This window comes from Bubalus kerabau, chromosome 2 (assembly GCF_029407905.1).
Source record: "Bubalus kerabau isolate K-KA32 ecotype Philippines breed swamp buffalo chromosome 2, PCC_UOA_SB_1v2, whole genome shotgun sequence".
In the NCBI taxonomy this organism is placed as follows: Eukaryota; Metazoa; Chordata; class Mammalia; order Artiodactyla; family Bovidae; genus Bubalus; species Bubalus kerabau.
The window spans coordinates 125,830,004-125,843,025 of record NC_073625.1 but is presented as its reverse complement, the minus strand read 5'-3'; the positions used below and the strand labels follow the sequence as shown (position 1 = coordinate 125,843,025).

The following is a 13,022-nucleotide window of genomic DNA, read 5'->3' as shown; positions in this document are numbered from 1 at the left end:
AGATGAGAAATGAGAAGCTATGGAGAATGACTTCAGATTACTAGAAACAGCATTTTTCAGGGGAAAGAAGTCAGTGTCCCATCTCTAATGAGGGCTATCTCCTGGCAGAAAATTGAAGGGAAGAGAAAATCAGCAAGGGATGGAGCTTGACCCACGACTTCTAAGTCTAAGGAGCCTTGGCCACCTTGGAATAGGATATTTGGTGGCACTTTGGTTGGAGGAAACCTCTAAGGTAAGGAGTATGTATCTGCAGTGAGCTTAACTGGAGACCATGATAGAAAAAAATTGAGTTTGAGGTAGGACAAGCATGCATGGCCCTCCTAAGATCCCTCTTTCCATAGCAATGCTGGTTTTGAGTGCTTCTACTTGCCAAGCACTTATAACTTTAGTCTGACTGACAATGGTTCCAACACAGCAACAATCAAGCTGTATTGGAAGCCCCATTTCATACAAGTTCAACTTGAAAAAAAAATAAAGGAAATTGATTTTTGAAAACATGCTGGCAAGGTTTCTGTGAAACTGGCACACTCGTGCATGGAACACAAATTGACTACAAATTGAAACAATCCTTTTGGAGAGCCATTTGGCAATACTTTTCAAGAGCCATAAAACTCATCTAATAATCCCACTCTGAGGGATCTATCCCAAGGAAAATAACTCCCAAAAAGAAAAGAAAAACTGTATGTTAAAAGTCCTTTATAATATCAAAACCTGGAACGAACCCAAATTCCCCACAGTTTGGGAATGCTTAAATAATTTATGATATATTAACTCTGTGGAAAATTATGTAGCAATTAAAATGATAAATGGGAGGACTTTGTGACAACATGAAAGGCATATAACAAATAACGTTCAAGGATAAGAGGGGAATGCAAAATTGTACATGTGCTCTGATTATGACTGCAAAAATACTTATGGCTAGAAATGGAAAGGGACAGCAGAGGAATATAAAAGAGGTATTTTGTTTTATGAGATTTTGTATATCATCATTGTTCATATATTCAAAAAGAAAAAAAAAGAATAGAGAGGAACTCTTGCCCAAACTAAGGAAACTTGAGAATCATTGCATATAAATTAAAAAGCATTACAGGTGCTGGTCTAGCACTCTTGTTTTATAGTTAAAAAAACTGAAATGCTGAAAAAGTAGCTAGTCTATCCCACAAGTTTAGTGGCTGAGCCTGGTCTAGAACAGAAGCCCAAGGAGAGGATCCCTAGATGGTTACATTCCAGAGACTGATAAGTTGTGGAAACACTTGGAGCAAAGAGGACAAGAGGAAAGATAGGGTTGCCTGTCATAAAAATTCTCAGATGTGGGTAGTACCGTCAGTCAGGCAAGAGCATAACTTCATCCTCTGTCTGATGACTATCACCTAGCATTCACTCAGTAAGCACATAATGAATCTGCAACGGGAGATCTGTTTTTCTGTCTTTAAAGGCCATCTCCTCTCTGTCCTCATTACCATTTCCTGAGGTCAAGGTCTCATTAATCACTCTGTAAACACTTTGTGGGCACCTGTTATGTCCCAGGTGCTGTGCTAAGCCTGGAGACATAGTGGTAAGACACACATAGCTCTGGATCTGGTGGTGCTTTTATTTTAGGATCGGAGACAGACAATTCACATGCAAACAATTAAATAAGATGATTTAATACAGTAGTAAGTACTATAAAAAAAAAACACACAAGAATCTGTGATGAAGATAGGTTAGTAGAGAGGTATGGAGTTTAGAAGGGGCTTCCTGGGTAGCTCAGCTGGTAAAGAATCCACCTGCAATGCAGGAGACCTCAGTTCAATTCCTGGGTCAGGAAGATTCTCTGGCGAAGGGATAGGCTACCCACTCCAGTATTCTTGGGCTTCGCTGGTGGTTCAGATGGTAAAGAATGTACCTGCAACGTGGGACACCTGGGTTCTATCCCTGGGTTGGGAAGATCCCCTGGAGGAGGACATGGCAACACACTCCAATATTCTTGCCTGGAGAATCCCAAAGGAAAGAGCAGCCTAGCAGGCTACAGTCCCCAGGGGTCACAAAGAGTCAGACACAACTGAGTGACTGAGCACAGCACACAGCACACGGAGTATAGAGAACTCCCCTGGTGGCTCAGTGATGAAGAATCTGCCTGTCAATGTAGGAGACACAAGAGATGTGGGTTTGATCCCTGGATTGGGAAGATCCTCTGGAGAAGGAAATTTCCACCCACTCCAACATTCTTGCCTGGGAAATACTATGCCATGGACAGAGGAGCCTGGTGGGCTACAGTCCATGGGGTCGCAAAAGAGTTGCGTGTGACTGAGAGACTAAACAACTGCAATGGAGTATAGAGGGCTGTAAACAAGGAGGTGGCACGATCTAATTTATATGTTTGAAATCCCACCATCTGCCTTCATTGTTCTAGGGCCATTACAATTGTTCCCTCAGCAAAAGTCTCTCTCTCTTTACTGTGGCCAAAGAAGTCTTAGTAAAATGTCTAAAATCAAGCTCCAATAGTAGGCACAGCTACTAAGATCTCCACCCGAGGTTCCGCATCAGTTTCTCCACAGGCCAATTCCATCCCACCCCCTACTCCCCACACAGCTCTTCCAGAGCCCTGAGATGCTCACCGTCCTCCTGGCACACTGCCCACTCCTTTGAGGTGGGCACTGGCACAGATTGCCCTCACTCTGTGATCTCCGTCCTCCCTCCTGCTTTATGAAACTCTTTCCCTTCCTTTAAGGTTTTGTTTGAATGTCTCTTCTCAAAAGTCTTCTCTCATTCTTCCATGCAGAGCCAATTAGTCACTGCCTTCCACGTGCTCATAACACATTTTGTTCACAGTTGTATTATAACATATCAAATAGGTTTTTTATTATTTGTGTGTGTGTGTGTGTGTGTGGCAAGCAGGGGCCATGTCTTAGTTGTGCTTTTCTATCCAGAACCTAGTAGGGCTGGGCACCTGGTACTAGTGGCTACTTAGCAAATGGGTTTGTAGATAGATCATTGGATGGAAGGGTGGGTAGGTGGATGAAAGGATTACTAAATGGATAAATACAAGCTACCCCCACTCCTCATTTTAAAAGCAAGACAATTCTGATTTGGTTTGTCATCTGTGAAATGAAGAATCAGACTGGGCGATTCTAAAGGTTACATCCACCTCTAATGTTCCAGGTTCTGAGAGTTCATAAATCACGCCTGGTTTTTGTCAATGAAATCAGAAAGCCTTCTTGGCTTGACTGCTTGAGAGAACACAAAGGGCTCCCAGGTTCATGATTAAGGATCGTAAAGCCCATGGAGCCCTGCTGTACTGGGATAAATAAAGCCTGAGCATGGGCTGGGTGCCCTCCTGTCCCAGTTGGCAACACTCATCACACCTTGACGTACCTGCTGAGGCGAAGAAGCCTCAAGCAGAACAGGTTTCAAGCTGGCTCAGCAATAGCACAGCTAAACATGCCTGTAAATTTCCAGGGCTGAGCAAGGGCCTGGAGAAGTGAGCATGGGCCGCTATGTTACTCAGATCCGGGGGCTATTTTTGCTTACCCCATCATCTGTGGGTACCATTGTCAGGGCAGACTTGAGTAGATTTAGGTCAGAGATGAGGATAGAAATAATTCCTAACTCAGCTTCTGATGCAGGAGAAAAGAGTGAGGACACATATTACCCTCCCTATCAGGCTAGAAGAGAAGGTGACCAGAGATTCAGTTCAAGCCAGAGAACCTGTTTGGGTGGCAACCACATGCTTAGCCTTTGGCCAGGATCACTGGAGAAGGCAGGGAGGGATGACATGGGTCCTGCCTTCAAGAAGTTTATACTTGAGTGAGGGAGACCAGTGGTGTACTTAAGATGAGAGAGGTAAGTTCTTTGGGAAGCCGAGAGGAAAGGAAGTTCGTATGGATGAAGATCAGAAAAGGAAGGAATACTTCAAAGGAGGAGATGTAAGTAACAGACAGAAAGGGCATCAATCAACCATGTCCGTCAGGAAGGGTGCTCAAACAAAGCATGGAGGGATCGGAGTCAGGGCAGTGGAGGAAGGTGGGCAGTGAGCTTGGCTACAGCAGAGGTGTCTAAGAGAAGGAAGAGGGGGCTTCACTACACAGGAAGAGGTGGGGCTGAGGAGCCAGCCATGTCTTAGACACATGCATAAACAATATTTACCCAGTGCCAGTTTTTGCCAGGTTCTGTTCCTACCTTTGAGTGTCAGTTCCCAAGGTTTAGAATGCATCCTGGAGGCAGTGGGGACCAGAGAGGACCCTGAGTGGGACAGTATGGAGAGCCTTGCTCTTCCCTACACAACCTCTGTAATCCATTCCTGGGAGAGTATGTAATCAATTACTACTTATCATCAACACAATACTTTTACAGGGAATATCAGGATACACACACACACACACATACAGCTCTGGAAATAAGTCTCCTGGAGCTAAAAAGAGGGGATACAGAAGGCCAGATGTCACAAGTACTTTCCTGACCACTGTAACAACAGGAATTGGGGCTCTCAGATCCTAGGACTGGTCTCCTGTGACATTTCCTCCTTCACTCTGGACGGCAACAGAGATCTCAGCCCTCTGGTCGCTCATGTGCAAACAGCCGATTTCCAGGCCCAGGATCAAAGGCAGGAGAGAGCACACAGAGATTGGTAAGAGAAAAAGAGACAAGCCAGTATTTGAAACCGTGGAAAAAACACTTCTAAACCCAAAGAGCAGCTCAGTTTAAAGGGATTGAGTCCTACCTTTCAAAAATGCAATCAATATTGAAATCATTCATTTCCTTCTTCCCTCTTCCTATACAGGGAGGGACTTTACCATAAGTTAATTTGGAAGTTAAGTGAGTGCAAACTTACTTTTGAAAGTACCCAAGAGGCAGAAATAGGGATGAATCAAGCTGTAAAACAGGCAGTGCAAAGACAGATGCTAGGATTTTAAACTCATCCGGTAGCTTTTAAATAAGGTCACTCTTGCTGATACGGGGGCTTGTATGGTTCTTGGCTATTTTTGAAAAGTTTTCATTTTGACTGGATGCTGGGGACTTCATTGGTCCTTTGCTGTGTGAACTGTCAGAGAGCCAGGGCCAGGCTTTTATACAGAGAGGACACTGAGGACCTTCAAACCCTGTTGATAATGGTGGGTGCCCAGACTCCCTTCAGAAAGAGGGCATTTCTCCTCCATCTCAATTTCCTGCTGTGGAGAAACTCTGCATGTTATAGGAGTCAGGCTGATAGGAATAGCCCCAGCTTTAGCCCCAGGATGTGTGGGTTCTACGTCAAGTCTAACCCTTAACAGCCAAAAGACTATGGCAGAGTCATGCTCCCTCTTGGGTCCTCAGTTTTCTTTTATGAGAATCCAGGGAATTAAGATTGTTATATCTGTGGTCCCTGCCAGAACTAATGAACTATGAATTAAATTTTTTCAGATGCTAAACTGGCCAATTCAATGAATCAGATTCTCTTTTATCCTGATGTTCACGAGGAAAAAAGAATTGGTAAAACAATAACTTATACCAGATACTGTGCTGATATGCTTATCATTTCACCGACCAACAAACTGATATTCAGGATGAAATGACTCAACTAAACCACAACAGCAATTCCTATGGCCTGGTGGGGAATTAGGACAGAAGCAGCCCAGATTCTCACACCTTCTGCATTTGCACCCAGAATCTCAGAAAATCAGGCTATGATCTTAATGGTAATAATGAATGATAATATTGAATGCTAATAGATCTTAAAATATCTTGTGAATTATCAAAGAAAGCTTAAATCATACCAGTGTATGATTTTAGTGTTTAGCAAAGTGTGTTGCAATTTAGTATTTGGAGACCAAGTATCAGTAAATGATATAGATGGCAACAACATGAACCAGAATTTTCCATTGCCCAGAATATTCCATTGCCTAGCCACCTTAGGTAAACAGGAATTTACTGTGGCATCAAAACAATAGTGGCCTCTAAGGACTATATTCTGGGAGTCTCAGGCTTGCCAACTGTCCAGCAATGGGTCAACTGCAGACTCACTGTCCACTCTAGCTGGGCATTACTGGGATCCAATCAGTCTCCACTTCAGAAATCATGGGCGGTGTTTCCATGGAGCTCTGCCCGAAAAGAGGTGATCTAAATCTTGCATGAGAGATGTACATCAATAGGGAGCTTTGCCTAGAACACTGTGACCTAAAAAATCATATTAAGGAACTCAGAATGCAGAGTCAGTTTCAGAGACACCAGGTGACCTTGTGCAAGGCACCTTGTAGATTGCCTTGCTGACTGGACTCCCCTTAATGAATGGTGACTGCCTCTGTGAGTACCTGGGTTAGTGGCAAGCCCCTGCCAGGGGCAAACATTCTGATTTTCACTGCCCTATTTTTTAGAGGCAGCCTGCTTCTTCTATTAATCATCTTGCTGTTTGTTTGTTCTGGGAAGGCAAGCACTGATTCACAAAGGGAAATATCTCTTAGTGGTTAGACTGGAACGGTATCTTTGCTGTGTGCTTTTGAAGATCCTGTTCGTTTTATTTTTTCAAATCGCTTAAATAAAGATGTAAATGATACATTTTGTGTAGACTTTAGGGCCAAGAAGAGTTTGGTCCCCCTTCCCAATCCATACATAACTATTCTTCCTTTACTGGATTAAAAGTACTGCATAATACTGCCAAGTTCCCTCTTTGTCTAAGCTGCTGGGAGGCTCAAAAATCACAGTCTATGCTTCAGTAAAGTTATTATAATTCTGAGTTCTCTTCTTCCTCACTGTCCTCTTCTTTCCTGGCCAGGTCTTAATCTTTTATCTGTTTTTTTAATGAGGTTGTTACCTCTATATCATATGAGCTATTTCGGATATTTTTTTGGAAGTGCCATGCAAATAAATCAATAATGTGAGTTAGAGTGTTTCATGAGTGCTTTCCAGATGTAGAAATTGAGAAGACGAATGCTTATTCTATGATGAAGTCTAAACTTTTCACTCCTAACACAGATTCATCATTAATGTTTAAAAGCTTATAGGTAGTAATAACTATGAACCTTTGCACAGCGTTTACCATTTATAGGGCAAATGTCTTCACATATGTGCTGTATTTTTAAATTAGTGTTCTCCCTTTATAGATGAAAAAGTGAGGTTTAGAGAGATTAAGTGGATTGCCAGAAGTCATGGAGCTGGTAAACTCTGGTCTTCTGACCCTCAGCCAGGTCTTTTGTTGGTCCCCGTTCCCCAGTACCATCTTGTCTCTCACTAGCTTCTCATTTAAACCAGCATTCTTCACATTATCTTCAAACACATTGTTCAGGTTTTTTTAATATGTCAATCAGATTGAAATAAAGGTCATCTTAGGGGCTATTTCTGTCACTGAGATAGTCTGCAGGCAGTCTGGAAACCGCTGATTTAAGGTCTAAAGGGTCAAGCTTGGAATGACCCTTCTAGGAAATCTGAGTTCCCTCCTGTCATGCCTGGGGTTCCATGATTCAGTTTAACTGACACATCATGGGCAATCATGTTTGAAGTGTAAAGAAAAAATGGGAAAATGTGATTTTTAACATGCTTTTCTCTTCCTAGAAGTTATTTTAAATACCTCTGGGGCTCCCCTGTCCGTGAGTGGCCCATAGAATACCAGATCCACAGATTGTTGGGGCAGTCATGGAAAATGACTCATTGCTTCCGAGGGCTGGTTGGTATGGAAACATATGATATCCTTCACACTCAAAACCTCACAGTCAAGTTGGTCCACCAAGTGGGTCAGCCAGACAACCTGCTTTAATGTCTCCTTAAAAATTAGGTAGTTACTGCTTTTGAATTTTTGTTTCCTCCCACTTTAGGCCACCCACCTACTACCAACTGCAAGTTGAAGAGCCTTGGGAGTAGTTTGTCCAGAAGGGCCACTGCGCCTAGAACCTTCTGGGAGGTCGAGCACCCGAAAAGAGGTGTGTATCCAACACTTTTCTTTCTGATCTCCTTCTCCAGGCTTGGCTGGACCCAATAGGCCTCAGATCCTGCCCACAGTCTGGGGGCTGGAAAGGCTAATCTCAAAGGGCTAGAAATGAGTCAGTTTCCAGACTCAGCTTCAGGCGTGTGGCTTCCTGAAGCCCAGACGAGGAAGCTCTGAATTTCAAAGAGCAATTTTTTTTTCTTTGCATACCATATCCGGAACTGAAACCACCAATTCATTTCACTTAAGATCTCACACTACACTCAGATTATCAATAACATTCCAGAGATAAGATACCCAGGCTTCATGAACCGAGTCTTTCTGTCTCTGTCACTCTCTTTTCTCCTGGTACTAATGTTGTTGGTTTCTTCCTTTTCTTTTGTTCAGTCCTGACAACACAGAATTCAGAGGCCTTTGTGTCCTTCACAGGTGTTTATGAGGGTTTGTCCCTGCCCATAGCTTTCGGCTTTCCCTTGCAAGTCAGCTTGACTGGGTGTGAGTTAAGGTCCTAGGTTACATGTCTCATTCCAGGGGGGCAACTGACTTTGTGACTTTGCTGAGAGCATCCACACAGAGGTCATCCCACTAACCTGGGAAAGCAGTTAGAAGATGGAGTGTATGGAGAGATACAAGCAAACTTCAAGAAACAGGAAATCGATGGAAAATGTATACAATGGCAATGCCTCCCAATGTCAACTGATACATCAACCTGTTAGGGAGAAAAAGGATCTCTACCATTTACACAGTACCTTTCAATTTATAAACCACTTTCACATCCTTTTTCTATCTTCATTCTCACCAGAACTTGTGAAATTAGCCAGACAAGGTTTATCTTCCCCAATTTAGACAGGAGTACCCAGTGCTAATAAAAGTGATGGGTCCATGCCATAAGAATGAAAAAAGCAGATACCTCAGATTAGAAACCAGTTCTATTCATTCCAACTCCTGTATTCTTGGAACTCCCATTTAACCTTATATATAATATAATATTACATCACAATCCATGACTTAATGTTATACAGTCATTTGTTGACATTTTAGAATTTTAGGTTCTTATAGGTCAGGATTAATGGCTGTTGTTCATTACTTTGGTATGAACTTCTAAGTCTCTGCTTTCTTTATTTAAAAAGTAGAAGAAGGCATTGAATCCTGTGTTGCTTTCAATGCTAACATTCTGTGGGTCCTTGTGTCTGAATCCATGGAATCAACCAAAAATGTTACCCAAAGGATTTTCTATGGAGCATAAGAACCCAGGATGACTGAAGTGTTAAGTAAAAATGGTTATCATGGTCAAATAAGTTAGAGAAAAAAGAAGGATTATTCAAAATGAAACAGGTTGCTTTGCTCTGGCCCTTCTCAGAGCCTTTACATGCAAACCTACATGGGGGGACTATGGAATGTGCAACATTCCTCTAAGTTGGCCCTAGAACACGGATCTCATAGAATCAGTGTGCTATGGATCCCATTGTGATAAACAGCAGGACATTCTCTGATGATCCCATTGGTCTTTTAAAGCAGCATCACAGATTCCAAGAAAAATCTTACAACACCCCAGTACCACTACCACCTCCTGTTGCACCCGACCTCAGTACTGTATTTGCTAAGCCATGGAAGGCGACCCTCCAAGCCAGGTACCACCTAGCATAGAGCAACTTCACTGTACAGTCTGGATCACATCATTTCAGCCACAGAAGACTTTGAGCTGGAAAAAAAAAAAACAAAACAAAAACCCACAATCCATCTGAAAGCAAGCACTTCCACATGTGGCCTGAATATAGGACTAGAGGCAACATCTTTGATTGCTTTGGAAAGTTACTGCCCTTTCATTTCCCTGAGAGCAGGATCTCATCACTCTCTTTTTATGGGAGAAGAAAGGTGAGGCCGCTTAAAGATTTTCCATCCTGTCCATTGCCATTCAAACTCCCGTGGCTCTTTCAGCATCCTCCCTCTATGGAAAAAAAGGAATTCTAGACTTTCAGAGAGACTCTTAGAGGGTGGCATAGTACAGGGGGCTTTGTCTGGTCTGCAGCCTCTTTTCAGCATCCCTTCCACAGCCCCTGTAGAATGGCTTCTAAGATTATGTGCTCTCATCTCAGAGGCAGTCTGGCTCTATGTTAACAGTTTTTAGATTGTCCGAAAGTTCTAAGCCACACTCTGTCTCATGGGAACTTCCTCCTGTGACCAGCGCCAAACAATTCTGATCATGCTTCTGCAAGCATCCAAGGTGTTGCTGCCAATCTCACAGGTGACTCAGCTTGTGTTAAATCCCTATCAGAAAAGTCCCATGGACATCAAGGACTTCTATTCTCGAGCCCAACTTCTTGTGAAGTAACCTTCTGCCGTCTCTTCCCATCTTCCTCGCTCTAGAAGAAGTCTTTGTGGTGCCAAAGGTACTATTTACCTGTTTGACTGAGGAGCCCCCACTTTGAGTGAAGAATTCCTGCTCTAGGCTTAAGTCTGCAAATGCCATTTTCAAGTTTAGGGTAGTGTTTCTGCTTTTGACCTCAGCCACATTTGTGCTTGGTTAGAGATTGCTAGTTATATGAGAGACAGACAAATTATCTTTCGTCTAGAACGACATGAAACTCCCTCATGCTGAACTATGCGAAGGAAACTTCAGGCTAAAAGAAGGCATCAGACAAACACATTTAAAATGACCCTGGGACTACTTCTGTTTTATTTGCAGGAAGAAGATAATCCTCATCTCTCCCTGGACTTGTATAGATGTTCTGCACTCTTTATCAACCACCTAGGTAGCACTCTAAGATTTTACATGAATATTTCACATTTGTTATCTCATTTACCCCCATAACAACCATTCATGTCAGATATTATTGTACCATGTCATTACACTTTATGAGAGCACTGTGGTTGTGGGCTAGTGCTAATCTTCTGTTCTATTGTTAGAATCCTGGACTGCGATTCAAAAGTTCTGGGTTCTAACCCCTCTGCGACCTTCTACAAGTCGCTTTCTCTTTCTGGCCCTCGATCTCTCCATCTGTAAAATAGAAGAGATGCGGGGTAAACTAGACGAACTTCAATACCCCCCATCCTGGTCAGCCTCTTGCAACTGCTTGTCTCTGTTCGCAATGTGACCAGAGAGACTTTTAAAAAACACTGCTGAATATCCAGGACAGCAGTACCTCTCCCCAGTATTTGCCACACTGATGGTAAATGAGAACTACTGTCTCATTAGTTTTACATCTGAAAGAACAACATGCCCATAGTCATTCATTACACACGGCACTGTGACAATAATTTTTTTAATGTAGAAATCCTGATTGGTTCAAGTAAAGAAATGCTTGAGAGAAAGTTCAAGTTTTGAAACTGCTAATACCTTCCTGCGATGGTGTGTGGGACGCAGTGGGGGTAGGGAAGAGTAAGCCAGACAGTTCATCTTAGGGGTAACCTCTTTGGTTTATGTAAAATATATGACTCAAAGCAAATTCATTCTTGTAGGCTGCCATGCCTGAAGGAGGACGAAGCTGCGCTCACAAGAGATTGAGATGTTCATACAATTAATCAGCTACGTCTTTGTGTTGTGTATCACGATGTCTAATTTCCAGAGGAAAGATCACTTTCAAACCACATAAATGATGATGCTTTTGGGAAAAAAGACAGCAAAAAGGAAAACCCATCTCTCCTCAATGTAGAGATTTCACTATGAACTCACCTATTGTTTTTATTTTACACCCACAGTCTTGATGCTTATTATCTCTGAAATCATTTCAGTTTCCAAAAATTATTTGAAACACTCCTACATCTGGGGCTTTTGATAAACAGTCCAACTTCTACAGACAGAAACAGTTGTGCATGTGTGTGTGTGTGTGTGTGTGTGTGTGCAAACGCATGATGTGTTTAAGAGACAGAAGGATGAGTTTAAGGGAGAGGGAAAAAGTGATGGCACCCTTCTGAGCTACACAGACTGGACACCTGTGAAGACCTGAGTAGGTTTCACTGTAACACACAAAGACGTCTATAAGCATGGGTCTTCCCTCCATGGATCTCTCTCTTGAGACTGCAAGAAACTTTGGGGTAATTTTACTCTGATGCTAAGAATACAAATCATGATGAACGTTTTGAGCACTTACAATGTTCCAGGAAATTTTCTAAGAGCTTTAATACACGTGAAATCACATATTACTCACAAGTCAATGAGGTTGATACTATTCTTATCACATTCTACAGATGAAAAAAAAAAATAATCACAGAGAAGTAGGCTCCCAATCACTGGCTTAATCACAATGAATTAAAATCTTGCCTGACAACCATCAAGACTGGAGAGGCCACTTCCTGTGGGAGGAGCTTTCAGTGAGATGGAATCTCTCTCCTCTCAACTACCTCCAGCTTTCTCATGGCATTGAAGCCACTGCCTTAAGCTACAGTAATCTGTGTGCCTGTTAAATCATCTCTGGGAAGATCCTAAAGTCCTTATGATCAGGGTAGTATTAAAATTATCCTTGTTTTACCACAGCCATGGCAAAAGTGCCTGGCACTGCATAGGCATTTTAGGAGATACTAGTTGAAAAAGTGAATGAAGAAACCCAAGTTTCAGACCTGAGTTTGCACAATCATGTTAGAAAAATTGATACAGACAGCTCTTCAGGACCAAAGCTGGCTAAATCTTGAGACAATGATCTGTGACTATTAAAATAAAACATGTTATTTGTTTTTAATCCCTGTAGAGGTTTCCTCTGAATTCATCTTCACCTCTTGGATGGTTATGGTGGGGGCCCTGTCTATCTGGCCTGAAAAGTAGATTTTAAAAGAAATACTGTAATGAGAGTGAAAAAGCTTAAGTCATGTCAAGTTCTGAAGTTTGTCGTATACACCTTCATTGCTCATCCTGAAGTTAACTTTTTATAGGTTAAATTGATACCATTCTTATTAGCTTTCCTTTTCCTTTTAGAAATAGAGCAGAATCCCATCTAGAACACAGGTTAAACCTCACCTCCAAAGCATCTCAAGACCATATAGGAAAACTGAGATGTAATGAGATGCCTCTGATAAAAGTGTGATCTTATAACGAAGGAGCTCCTTAAAATAGATAATCCCCCAAAGTCACCCACTTTAACCCTCTCGTTTAGCAGATAGGGATAATGTGGCTCAGAGAGAGGAAATGAGCTGCCAAAGGTACCAAATCAATTTA

The 13,022-nt window shown here is 42.3% G+C and overlaps 1 long non-coding RNA gene across 2 annotated transcripts; it reads left to right on the top strand.

Moving 5' to 3' along the window:
• The first annotated feature begins 3,609 nt into the window (after positions 1 to 3,609).
• LOC129644887 (uncharacterized) lies at positions 3,610 to 12,486 on the top strand. Of its 2 annotated transcripts, none has more exons than XR_008711035.1 (4): positions 3,610 to 3,905; positions 4,470 to 4,606; positions 10,560 to 10,626; positions 11,333 to 12,486. It is a non-coding gene; the product is annotated as an uncharacterized LOC129644887 (long non-coding RNA). The 2 variants fall into 2 exon arrangements; XR_008711034.1 differs by lacking the exons at positions 3,610 to 3,905; positions 4,470 to 4,606 and adding exons at positions 6,186 to 6,258; positions 7,764 to 7,868.
• Positions 12,487 to 13,022: the final 536 nt, after the last annotated feature.